Source organism: Daphnia magna, linkage group LG4, assembly GCF_020631705.1.
Source record: "Daphnia magna isolate NIES linkage group LG4, ASM2063170v1.1, whole genome shotgun sequence".
Lineage (NCBI taxonomy): Eukaryota > Metazoa > Arthropoda > Branchiopoda > Diplostraca > Daphniidae > Daphnia > Daphnia magna.
The window spans coordinates 5,990,326-6,003,442 of NC_059185.1; the positions used below are offsets into that span (position 1 = coordinate 5,990,326).

Genomic DNA, 13,117 nt, shown 5'->3' on the forward strand with positions numbered 1-13,117 from the left:
AATGTAAAGATGAACTGAAAACATTAATCACAAGCAACGATCCCCTAGTGCAATCACCAATATCCGTAGGTAACTGCAGCAAAGTAACTAACAAAGGCCAATCTTTCGAGTACACGTCTGATTTCCCCATCAAACCATTCAACAGTAATGTTTGCATCAAAACAAACACAACGATGCTTGTTTTACAGGAGAGCACTAACACCACCTCGATTTGGGACACTTTTGAACATACTGGACAACTCATGGCAAAAGACAGAACTGGTCTTCATTCACTGGCGTCAGACAGAAAGTGTCTCACACTGAAAGTAGGATGTCTGAGCTTAGGGCATTGCCATGGCTCAAGTCGAAAACAAGGAGACCCTTTCCATACTGGTCGGGATCAAATACACACGACGTCCAAGAGCCTGCGATCAACCTCTTCGATGATTTGGCCGCTGCCTCAGCGTATCCATTAGATTGTATTAGACTTCCTTTACTTTACTTACCTAATCATGAGTGACCGATTGAGTTCTGAAATTCAGAACTTGGTGTGTGATGTCGGAAGGTTTCGCCCTTCAACTGCCCTACAAAAGGTTCTTTTCAAGTTGCTATTGACGAAATGGTATGTCCAGGAAAAGTTATGGGACCCGAGACATGCGATATAAAGACATTCACATGATAGTATCCAGTGACGTCTTCTGAGTGTTCTGGGTAACCACCAGAAATCAAACCTTGAATTTATACAAGTATAATCTGGCCCGGAAGGGCGGATAGCTCATCGAGTCGATCTCACGCGTGATCGACGTCTGAGGCGAGTTGTCTTCCCTTGTCTCTAGAATTAAGACGTCAGAACACCGATGCACGAATTCCAGAAATGAGCTCAATTGTGGGACGGTGACGAGACAAATACACATGTCAAACAATCCGATGGAGCAACATCCCACATAATAATTTAATGCAGTAACTCATCCTAAATCTGTCTTACTAGGACGTGCAGTACTGAACCGCTAAAGGACGGTATATGGACGCGCTTAGCCACAGTCCTATTTAAAAATCAATCACGCTCCTCAAAAGACGTCTTTTTTTTATTCATTCCTTTAAAAGCCACGTTGCCACAAATAACATTGTAGCATTGGGGTTCAACTTTGTAAAAATTACGTCCACCATATCAAATAATAATCTAGAATTGCTTGCGGGAATCCAATGATCGACACTCATAACAATTGTGTTTCTCTTCTGGTATTTTGGTCAAAGAATGCAAAGTGCCGACTTATTAAATGCTAAATTAATGCTAAATTAAATTAAAATAATAGTTCAAGTGAAAGTTCTAGTTCTAGTGATGCTTTTCTACGAAGTCTTTCTTCTCGTAAGTTTCTAATTTCTAAAACGAAATCCTCCGGTTTGTCCCGATGGATTGTCACGGGTATCAACGAGGAAAAAATCAAGAAGTGCAGAGAAGCGTATAAGCCAACGCTAAGGAAGAGGGCGGATATCTTAACAAACCCTACCTTGGACGAATCAATCTACCTTCGTCTTAAAGCTTCAAAAGGTTCGAACGCCACCAAGGCTAACATCGATCCAACTGAGAAAGTTATCGTTTAAAATCGTTATCGTGGCTTTAAGAAAGTTATCGTTTAAAATCCTAGACTTGGTTAAACCATTGTTATTTCTTGCGAGCCGATCTAGACAAAAGAAGAAAACGAAGAGTGACAGCACTGCTATCAAAATCGCCCTTAGGCTTTGGCCACGCTCTTCCGTGACGTTATTACGTCCCGTCACCACAACATCCTTTCGCAAGTCTACCCCGAGTTCTTAGGCCTGCTGGAGCAAGACAGGGCTTGGTCAGGTGGCGAGGACCTCTTCGGACGAAAATTTTTGAAACATCTCGTCGAAGAAGCTAAATCGCAGGCTACTTTGGAAGGGATTTCAAAGAAGAACAAGAAAACTAGCTCCGCCAAGGATCAACAAGGAACTTCCACTAGTCAGCAGGGGAAGTCCAGTAATCATTCAAGCTACGCAGCACGCAATGGGTATATAACAATCTCCCCTATTTCCTTTGTTGGCCGGTTATCACGTTATGTCAATGCTTGGCGGGAAATCACGTATGATCCATGGGTTTTGGAGGTAATTCAGAACGGGCTTAGTTTAAATTTTGTATCCTCACCTTTTCAACAAAAAATCCCACGCAACGCAGCAATGAATGCTAATCAAACCAAGATTTGTAATAAAGAGGTTTTGTTTTTATTAGAAAAGGGGGTGATTACGCCGGTGAATTCTTATGCGTTCATAAGTGGTTTCTTTTTGGTTCCCAAAGCGTCAGGGGGGTGGCGTCCCATCATCAACCTTAAAGCCTTAAATTTTGTTATACCCCACCTACACTTTAAAATGGAAGGCGTTAATACCTTGCGGTATGCTATAAGGCAAGGGGACTGGCTAGCTAAAGTAGATTTAAAGGACGCATATTTTTCCGTTGCTTTGAACCCGTCACAAAAAAAAATTTTTGTTTTAAATGGGAAGGGAGAACATTTCAATACGTTTCAATGCCCTTTGGTCTCGGGCCGGCTCCCAGGGTTTTTACGAAGATTTTAAAACCAGTTATCAGTTTTCTTCGTCAACAAGGACTCCGTATAGTCGTATATCATGACGACATTTTGATTATCGGCCACTCAAAAATAGCGGCAAAAAGGGCGGTCACGATAGTGGTGGACTTGCTTGAGTCACTAGGCTTCGTAATCCAGGAAGAAAAATCGGTTAGGGAGCCATCACAGTCACTTGAGTACATTGGGCTTGTCATCGATACCAACACAATGTCTTTTTTACCTCCATCCAAAAAGAAAGAAAAACTTTTAGAGCAGTGTGACAAAGCGTATAGGTCTAAGACACTATCGCTTAAGGAATTAGCCTCTCTTTTGGGTATTCTAAATTGGGCATCTCGATCAGTCGAATACGCCCTGGCACACTACAGGAAGTTACAAGCCATGTACTTACGACAATTCAAGTTAGCGCTTGGTGATCTCTCTTCGATCGTCACTCTTTCCGGGGAATCCAAGGCTCACTTAGTTTGGTGGATCAAGCAAGCTAGATTTTCCAAAGGCCGGAAAATATCTGCTTCCCCCACTACTATCTCTATTTGCTCCGACGCCGACTGGAGGGCAGTCAGTGAAAACGTTAAGACAAGTGGTTCTTGGACCACAATGGATTCTAAACGTCATATTAATGAGCTGGAGTTGCTGGCTGCTTTTAACGGTTTAAAGTGTTTTGCATCATCGGCTTATCGAACAACAGTGGAGATCAATGTCGACAACACTACGGCTGTCACGTTTATAAACAAGAGGGTGGGATCAAGGAGTATCTCTCTTTGTTCAATCGCGTTGGAAATCAGCGCTTGGTGCGAAGATAGGGAAATTGATCTTCATGCAGTTTACTTGCCCGGTCATTCCAATTTTAAACTGACGCAGAATCACGCAGGCCACTCTCGACGGAGGACTGGAAGTTATCGACCTCGGTTTTTGCGAAAATTCAACAATTGTGGAACATGGAAGTCGACCTGTTCGCAAGCTCGTGGAACGCCCAGCTACCGACATTCGTCAGTTGTTCCCCGCTGCCCGACGCATGGAAAACGGACGCGTTTACGCTGAACTGGGGACAGGTCAAGAGTTTCATTTTTCCTCCTGTCAACCTCATTTCACGCTATCACTCGACGTTGATACAGGACCAAGCAACAGCGGTAATGGTTACACCGCTCTGGCCCACACAGCCATGGTTCCCGATCCTGTTGGAGTTATCGGTGGATGTACCCCGCATGTTCCATCCGGAACGAGACCTGTTGATATCCCCGCTGGGGGAGTTTCATCAACTGACGGCCAAGCAAACTATCCGGTTAATCGCCTGGAGGCTATCGGGAGTTATCTCGATAGCCGAGGTTTTCCGCCGGAAGTTGTCCATCTTCTCCTGGCAGCAACAAGGAAGAACACTAACACTGCATACCAGTCAGCGTGGAATGGTTGGCGTGATTAGTGCCACTCACGGAACATCAATCCCATGTCTGGTGGTGTGAAGGAGGTTCTGTGCTACCTGGCGGAGACTTTCAAGGCGGGTATGAGCTATAACACCATCGATGTTTCCAGATCCATGCTTTCCTCTACGTTCAACATTATGAGTAACGGACAAAAAGACATAGGAAAACACCCTTTGGTCACCCAGCTGATGAAGGGGATATACCAAACAAAACCGCCGACCCAAAAGTGTACCAGTACATGAGACCCATCCGTTGTTGTCTCTCATTTCAACGTAACAGCGGGGCGTAATCTCTCAATTTTACAACTGGCACGCAAAGTTGTAACTCTACTGGCCTTAACAACTCTATTGAGATGCTCGGAAATTACTTCTATCCAGACGCGAAGTATAGTTTTTTCAGGTTCTAAGGTATCGTTTGGTCTGGGAACGCTTCGCAAATCTCAACGTTCCGGCCCGCTTATGGGCTATAATCTGAGCGAGTGGACACAAAACAGGGCTATTTGCCCAGTTACTTGTCTTCATGATTATTTAAAAAGAACCAGCAGCTTGAGATCTCCCCATAACGAAAACCAGCTTCTGATCGGATCAACAAGACTACACAACCCAGTGACTAGCTCCACAGTCGGGCGATGGATTAAAGATCAGCTAAAGGAAGCAGGCATCGACACACCGTTTTCTCCTCACACTCCACCCGGGAAGCATCGGCGTCCAAGGCTTCTGCTAAAGGAATTCCGATCCAATCTATTCTCGATCAAGGTCACTGGGCTAGCGAGTCCACGTTTGCAACGTTCTACCGACGTGAAACGGCAACGGAACAAAAAACTATCGAGTCGGCGGTTCTAGCGGATGAAAATTCGGACTCTGATTGGTTTATTCACTTTCGTACAGCTAAGACTCTTTACTACAGCTAGGTTTTGAAAACACAATAGTTAGTTGATGCGAAACCAATTTATAATAAATTGTTCGAGCAAGCGAAGCTTGCGAAGGACAATTGTAATTATTGGGAATGAAGATGAGCATCAACTAGCTATTCTCCCACCCACCCACGCCGAACTTATTTTGAGCATTTATCCAATCTTTTCTGTTTGGTTTCAGATTTGACAACAGAAACGTGCCCAACTGGAAGAACAACTGGAAGAAAAATAATGGTGGAAGATACAGCAAACATTAATTCGTTGTTGGTAACCTGTACCCGTTAGACAAAAGATCTGAGGCTTGTCAGGGTATACGCCCACCACCTAAACTCTTTTCTGCTTGGAACTAGCTAAAATACAAGGTCAACACAATAGCTAGTTGATGCTCATCTTCATTTCCAATAATTACAATTGTCCTTCGCAAGCTTCGCTTGCTCGAACAATTTACAATTAGTAGTTGGAATATAACTCGGAGAAGAATAGAATTGTCAGGTTCGAAGGGCCTAAATTAGGGTATAAAATTCGGTTTTCGGTTAGTAGTATTCTGTGTGCTGAATTATTTGGGATCCTAGGGTATGCTCGGGAAGCTTGGACTGGTGTAACTTGCAGTCTTTTAACCGAAGCTTGGGTGTCGCAAGTGAGAGCCCGACTCCGCCTTACGATGCTTAAGCGTCATTGGAAGTATTGTGTGTAGCCTCCATGTTAATACTTTTCTTTATTCGTCTGTTTTTGTTATTTTTTTCAAATGGGTTATAGTTTTGTTTAGTATTTCTATTTTGCTTTAGAGGTTATGTATTGTTGGTTTTAGGTCAGCGGTTTGTTGTGCTTCAATTTGGTTTTTCTACTGGTTCGTCGTCTACCATCGATTCGTTGTTTGAGCATAGAGCACATATAACTGAAATAAAGCAAGGGTAAGAAACTTTCTTTTTGTAACAAGTGTTGGTCCTTCGTTGGGAGTTCCAATTGTAAAATTCCTTATCACCGTGTATTTCAGTATATGGGAGTTGAACTAGCTATCAGAACACTGAGACAATTCTGATTACACTATTACAAACATGCAGTATTTATACTAACACAAAGAGAGAGTTTGAAGGTAAAAGGGAATGGGTTGCAATCACTTTTACTTGGGGAACGGCAATCCACCTGAGGGTATTTTGCAGGTCTGACATTCTTCTTTTACCTTCTTAACTTCTAAATATTTCTTAACTTTTATTCTTAATTATAATTTATTCTGTAGCCAGCATGTTAAATCAACCAACAAATCACTAATTATTGTGACTTATGAGCGTTATCTGACGCCAACGGCGTGGCACTGTGCTGGGTCATACGCCGTACCAGAATTATAGATTAGATGGTTTAAGTACTCCATGTTAAACCCCTATAAGAAACTACGCCACATGTCACTTTTCGCAAGCTAGATATTTATGGACTTGCCTGAGAGCTCGCTTCCTCCAACTGATCTGCATCGTGTGAAGATCTGTTTCACTAAAATGAAAAATGCTATACTTTCCTCCACTTGGTACAGGTCAATCGGAGAGAGCGAGAGGCGAAAAGTGACGTCGTGCGTACAGAAATAATTTGACCATCTAATCTTTGACTCTGCCGGTACTTCTCTGTATTTCTGTTTAGTTATTTCTGTTAGTTTCTTTAGTCAAGCTATGAGGCATCCTGTTTATTATTGTTTTTAGAGCATCAGTCATCTAGCAAAGCGAGTCTAAGCCAGTCCTACACTATGCGACAAGGGGACGTCCATGCCAACGATGTTTTGACTTTTTTTTTCTTTTTTTCACTTTATGAGTTGGATTGCCTACGATGAATGAACTTCCAGATTGAAACTTCCAAACCTAAGTCCATGTTCTGGCCTGGGAGTCCATTCATGGCTATCGCGTTGCAATTCTTCTATGTCTTGCTGTGTTGAAACACGAATTCGCCATTTTGGAGCTGATCCACCTCCTTCAATGAGGAGACGTCGGTTTCTAGGGTAAGTATTTAAGGCTTTTTTTCACAGTTATGAATTATTCGGTCACGCTCTCCAGTTCCTTCGCAAAACTTCATAATCTGCTGAAAATCCTATTGGCTGCTCTCTTTTAGGGTCAAGAACCTTACTGTTTTCATGTATTCGCCACTACTTGCTGTTTGAGAATTTTTTGTTGCAAATAAGCAATTGCAGCTCCAGCCGGGCCTAAGTAAAGGTCAGTTACGATTGTCCATATTTATTCACTGAAGGCGACATCTATATGTTCCTTAAAATTTTTTTCTTCTCTCAGGATCAGCGCCGTAGCCGTTAATGTATTGAAAACTGTTAACAGGAGCATCAGAAATGGTAAAAAGCAAATTAGGTAAAAGTTGGTATCCTGTCACGGATGGTCCTTTGAAATGGCGGTACATCGGTCTGAGCAAGGGGTTCTACCGTGACCTCCCTTTTGGGATGTTTGGTCACTATTCCTTCAGCGTTTGCTACTGAATGTGGATTGGTTACTACAGGTACATCTTGTCACTCAATATCCTGATATTCCTCTTGTTCATTTTCCGTGGCATCATCCAAGTTGTTTTGAGCTATTTTTTGTGGAAGCTGCCATCCACTGGAAGCTTTAAAAAAATGGCTTCATGCGGATGACGTGCTCAATATCCGTTTTCCTAGTCCAGTTGCCGATATAACTTCATGATTTATCGGCGTGGTTTTTCTTAAGACTTTAAAGGGTTCCAACCAAAGAAGAAGGAGCTTTTCAGATTCAACCACTTTTCTGAATGGCTTGTACGCTAATACTAAATATCCTGGCTGGAAGGATACCTTCCGATGACGTGAGTCGTATCTCTCTTTCTGTTGGATTTTCACTTCTTCCATTCTAATTTTCACCACTTCCCTGGCTGCCGATCATTCGGCCAGTAGGTGACCTGCATAACGTGTTGTGGCGACATCTTATGTTATTAATGGATTTGGGTGGGTGCCAAGCTCTAGATCGATTGGTAATTTAGGCTCACGTCCTTAGATAAGAAATAATGGAGAATGTGTTGTATGCGAAGCACACGTACTGAAGGGTATCATCATAAAAACCCAGGTCAGTACTAACATACATTGAAAGCATTACCGCTAACGTATGATTCATTCTTTACACAGCTCCGTTTGCCTGAGGATGATCCCACATAGCACACTTCTGCAATTGGATGTCCGATTCATGGCTGACATCCGTCTGATATCAATGTACTCTATGAGTAGTTCTAGGGATGTCCGTCGGATAGTAACAATTGAAGGGCAAATAAATGTTCAAAAGTTTGATTCTACGGACGTCCATCCAACAACCAAGAAGATTTTTTAATGTTTTTTTTTTTATTAAAAAAAATTTTTTTTACTAAGAGGGACTTCAATTTTTCACCACAACGTGCTTGGATTGGCATATGGAAGGACTAGCTTTGGTTTGGAGGGGATATAAGACAAACTCTTGGCTTTTTATAAAATTTTTGAAAAAAAAAATTTAAATTAGAAGTTAGAAGTTAGGTTTTGCGATTTCATTTACATTTTTTTTATCGTTGTGCTTGATAATTTTTAAGAGTGATTCGTAGTGTAACAAAAACAGCAAAATATAAATAATAGAATGAAAATAATACAAATCTATGCAAGTTTTAAAAATTGTACTAAGCATATAATTATATAAGACAGTTGTTGGGCATCGCGAGTAGCAAACATTTCACAAATATTTCACAATATTTTGATTTTGTAACAAAATATAGTTAATATGATTGTGTCTGGGATGGCAGAATGGTTACTTTATGGAGGGGTTTCCAGAAAGGGAATAAACATGTATGGGGCGGGTGCATTTAAAAATATTACTAAAATTACATAAATAAAATAAATAGGAAAGAGTCTACTAATCTACTGGGTATGGGGTTTCTACGGGAAGAGGCCCCCCCTCTTTCTCTATCCTCAGCTTCGGGGTTTGGTGCACCAATGGGCAAATACTATATGTTAACCACCGAAATAAACGAAACGGAATGTGGTTAACTCAACGGCCAAGAGGGCCACGCTGCGATGTATTAGCCGACACGACACGAGGTTACAACACCGAAAATTGGAGCGACAGGTTGCGACTGCAGCCACGACGAAAACGAATCAGAGTGACCTCGTTTCCGCATCTCCCTCCGTCTTCGACTACGGTGGAAATGCAGAAAAAGGGGAAAACTAAAGAAAGGAGTTAACGCGAACAATTAGCTTTAGGTGTAAATGGGGTGCCGGAAGTGTAAGGGAGAGTAACCTATAGCAAAACCAAAGGGTATTAGTTTAGCCAAGGTCAGACAAGTTCAGACTTGTCTGCCCCTCGGCAATGACACGATCTTACACACACAAGCACATACACACAGATATACAAAACGAAAATTAAATTAACATTAATTCTTAACGACTTCTGTCGTTAACACCATATCCATTGATCCCTGGATAACTGCCAATCGGGCCTTGAATCAGAAGGCACCCAAGGATCTTCCGTTGATTCCAAGAATCGAATGGATTTCGTCGTTCCTGGAGTACCATGATGCAAGAGACCCGACAACCAGGGGGAGATTCCTCCCATACGAAGAATATTTATCATACATCCGCTGGTAGGCATTCTCCATACTCCCTGTTTGGTCAGAACAGACCACGACGTGGACCTTCGCCCGGGAATCGGATAGTTGAATTTCAACATCCGGTCTTAACCTTTGCCCGGGGATGGCATTGTTGATCGTGACGTTGTGTCCCTGCCTGGCTACCAGCAAACTCCAAGAGATCTTGGATGGTGTTGTGCCTCTTGCTGGCGAGCTGGAAACCTTCTTCACAGGGGTTAAGCACATGAAACCCGGTATCGTTTTTCTTTCCGCATCGGTGGCAACTCGTATCTTGCTCCTGTAAGCAAAACCACGAGTGCCCCCGAAGAGGAAAGATGTCGAGCCGGGCCGTGTGAAGATATCTTCAGTCTCGGAAGAAGAGGGGCGTACGTCAGAATACCAGGCGAGCCATGTCTTTCGACTTGTCTTCCAGGGAGAGGCCAGTGGCAACTACTCCCTGGTGGTTCTTGTCGGAAATTAGGTCCCTGGTATAGCGCTGCCGAGCTACTTTGCGAAGTCCTCGGACTGCCTTAAATGGGCATACGGAGACGTCATCGGCGACAATTCTTAGATTTTCGTCGCCGGATACATCAATCCGCACTCCCAGTCGTTTGGCAGCTTGGCGGGCAAGAGTCCAAAGATTGGAGCCTGCCTCAACGTACCTCAGCCTGTAGAGCCCCCCATCCACGGATCCCGAAAGATATTCCCCAACTGGCAACCCTCCTGGATGCTCCTTTCTGAACCTTCGCCGGATGGTGTCATGGAGCTGCTCTCGGCAAATGTTCCTCACTGTAGGATCTCTACAAGTGAGGAGCTGAGCAGCCCTGGCGATGGTCAAGATATCGGCATCATCAGTAAGGCGGCATGTTCCTAGGCCTCCAACCCGCCGGTCCGCGTAGAAAAAGGGAGCCGTTGCGTGATTGGGAAGGTTGCAAATAAGGCCTAGGAGCTTCCTGCACTCCGTGCAGGAAGCCACTGCAGTGTCCAGTTGGGTGAGGCAGTCTTTCAGAACCCGACCCGAAGCGAGGTGATGGGAAAGGGAGGGAAAAAGGTGGCTATGGAAGATCTAAATTTTTTTCCATGGTGCGAGGTGGGAGGCGGCAATCTTGTCGAGGTTAGGGATAAGGTCAGTGGGAAGACACCGTCCTCAGGACGGAAACGCAATTTCCCGCTGATCGGTGTACCAAGATACAGTACCCACGCCAGGTATTGGATCACCTCGGTCCAAAAAAGGCGTTTTTACCCGCAAGAGATAGGCCTAACGGTGTCTCGCGCGTGAATTTTTTTTAAATACTAAGATTGCTCGTACGAGGTTAAATTTTTTAAACAGAAAGATAAAGAATTAGTCTTTGTCTTTCTGATTTTTAATTTGTAAAAAGTATAGTTGTTATATGGGGAAAAGGATCATTTTGAAATATTGGATCACCCCCGACATGTGCTACATTCGTTGTCCCTACCCGCGCCTATCTCACGCCCATCTCGCGCGGGTTAAAACGCCTTTTTTGGACCGAGGTGATCCCATACCTGGCGTGGGTACTGTATGTCTGTTGGTCATCTGGTCCCAAGCACCGAATGGGTTTAGTACCAATTCGGCAAAGAGACTCAGACGGCAAGCCTTTGTCAATGACCAAAAAGACACACTTCCCGGCGTTGAATTGCAGCCCTAAGGTGTCAGTGGAGAGGGAGAAAATGTTTAAAATATTTTGGAGCTCGTAAGGAGAATATGTAACCACGGCAATGTCGTCAGCATATGCCGTGGTCTTTACGAGCGAGCCAAATAATAAAAATCCGGGGTTGATATTGGACTTTTATGCCCTGACGAGGGGCTTGGAAGCCAGGTTAAAAATATGGGCGCTTAGAGCGTCACCCTGACGAACACCTGCTGTTGGGGAAAATTCGAACAGATTTTTTCTGTACGGCAAAATCCATCCGATTCCCCGAGTAAATGTCCGCCAGGATGCGCCGGAGGTCGTCTGGTATCGGAAGAGAAGCAAACAGCTCTCCAAGAAAGGCGTGAGGCACAAAACCAAACGCTTGCACATGTCTAGCCATGCTATAGACACTTGCCTACGTTTAGTCCTTGTCTCCTCGACAACGGTCTGCAAGAGCTGTGGGTTCTCCTGGATACCATGGACCCCCGGGAGGAAACCCTTTTGCTCGGGAGATAACCAGCCAAGATCTGAGGAGACTTCTGTGAGTCTCTGGCTGATTACTCCTGAGAACAGTTTGTAGATGGTCGGAAGAAGGGAAATTGGCCTAAAGTTGGAATAATCGCTAGTATCCCCTTTCTTAAAGATGGGGACAGTCAGCGATATTTTCCAACAGTTAGGAATTCCAATCTTCGAAACTATTCTACAAACTGTTTCCAACAAAATGCAGTCGGGGTCAAGGGCCCTTAGATGACGATATTCTAGGCCATCGACCCCTGGAGATGTACTTATAGCTTGCAAAGTTTAGCCTCAAGCTCTTTTTGGCTAGGCGCACGATTGAGGAAGTCCATCTGGTCCCTTGATGGATGGGATCAGTCGCAGGTGTCGTAGAGTACCCTCGCACTCTGGCACTGCTGCGGAGGTAGACTCGAGCGGTGGTAAGTCCTCTCGAGGTATTCCTCCGCAGCTTCAAAAGTGCCATCGTACGAGGGTGAACGATCTCCGAGCACCTCTCGAACGGCTCTTCTTGGGTAGATGTTGAAGAGCCGTTGAATCTTCCTCGCTTCGTACGCCTTGAGCTTGATCTGTCGCCGGGACTTCTACATCTGCCGGTTATGATTTCTTTTTCTACTATTAGGGTTTCCTCGGGGTTTTTCAGGACTAGGGTCTTCTAAAATCTGTGCTTTGGGGAGCCAGTCCGCAGTGCAACGTTCGAGGACGCCTTCGAGATCAAGAAGAGTCTCGCAGCTCATAACTAAGAGATGAATGAAATTGCCGCCTCTTTGCCTTTGCTCTTCTGAGCTGTGTTGGCTGCATCCTCCAACATTTTGCTGACTGGGGGAAAAGGGTTGGGTCTCGTGAAGGGGATCGGGTGGTGGCCCTTCCGGATCTACAGGTGGTGGATAAGAAATTTCTTGTAGACTGAGTTAATAGAGCCAACTAAAATGTTGTGTATTAAAAGATGCGGCGAACTCCCTCTTAAGAATTAAAATGGGGAGAGTATCCGACCACAACACGGGAGACCCGGGTTCGAATCCCGACTCGAGTATGTTTATTTTGCTTATAATGTCTTATTGATAGATGTGTATTATGATGTAATATAATGTATTATTTATCCGATGGCTTCTTCCCGGCAGGTCTTGTAATATTTTTTCGATACCCGAGGGACATCCAGCTCGGAGATCGGGCAGTTCCACGGATGTTTATTGGATATCACCCTTATCCGTGTTGGATAAACTGTGGATGTCCGTAGGACCACCCTGTGGTATGTGGGATAGGTTGGTGTCGTTTTGTGGTTGGTGTGCAATTTCTTTACCACTGCTTGAGTTAAGTCAGCGAAGAAACATTTTCTTCGGCCATTGATGATTTGTTCTCGAACTCCATGGAGTAGAAAAATTTTATTACAGAAAAATTCAGCGACATCTTCTGCTTTGCCGGTTGGCATAGCTTTCAGCTCAACCCATTTGGTCAGGTAATCAA

At 44.0% G+C, this 13,117-nt stretch overlaps 1 pseudogene; it reads left to right on the forward strand.

Annotated features, from left to right (window-relative positions):
- The first annotated feature begins 491 nt into the window (after positions 1 to 491).
- LOC116935616 lies at positions 492 to 4,036 on the forward strand (annotated as a pseudogene).
- The last annotated feature ends 9,081 nt before the right edge of the window (positions 4,037 to 13,117 follow it).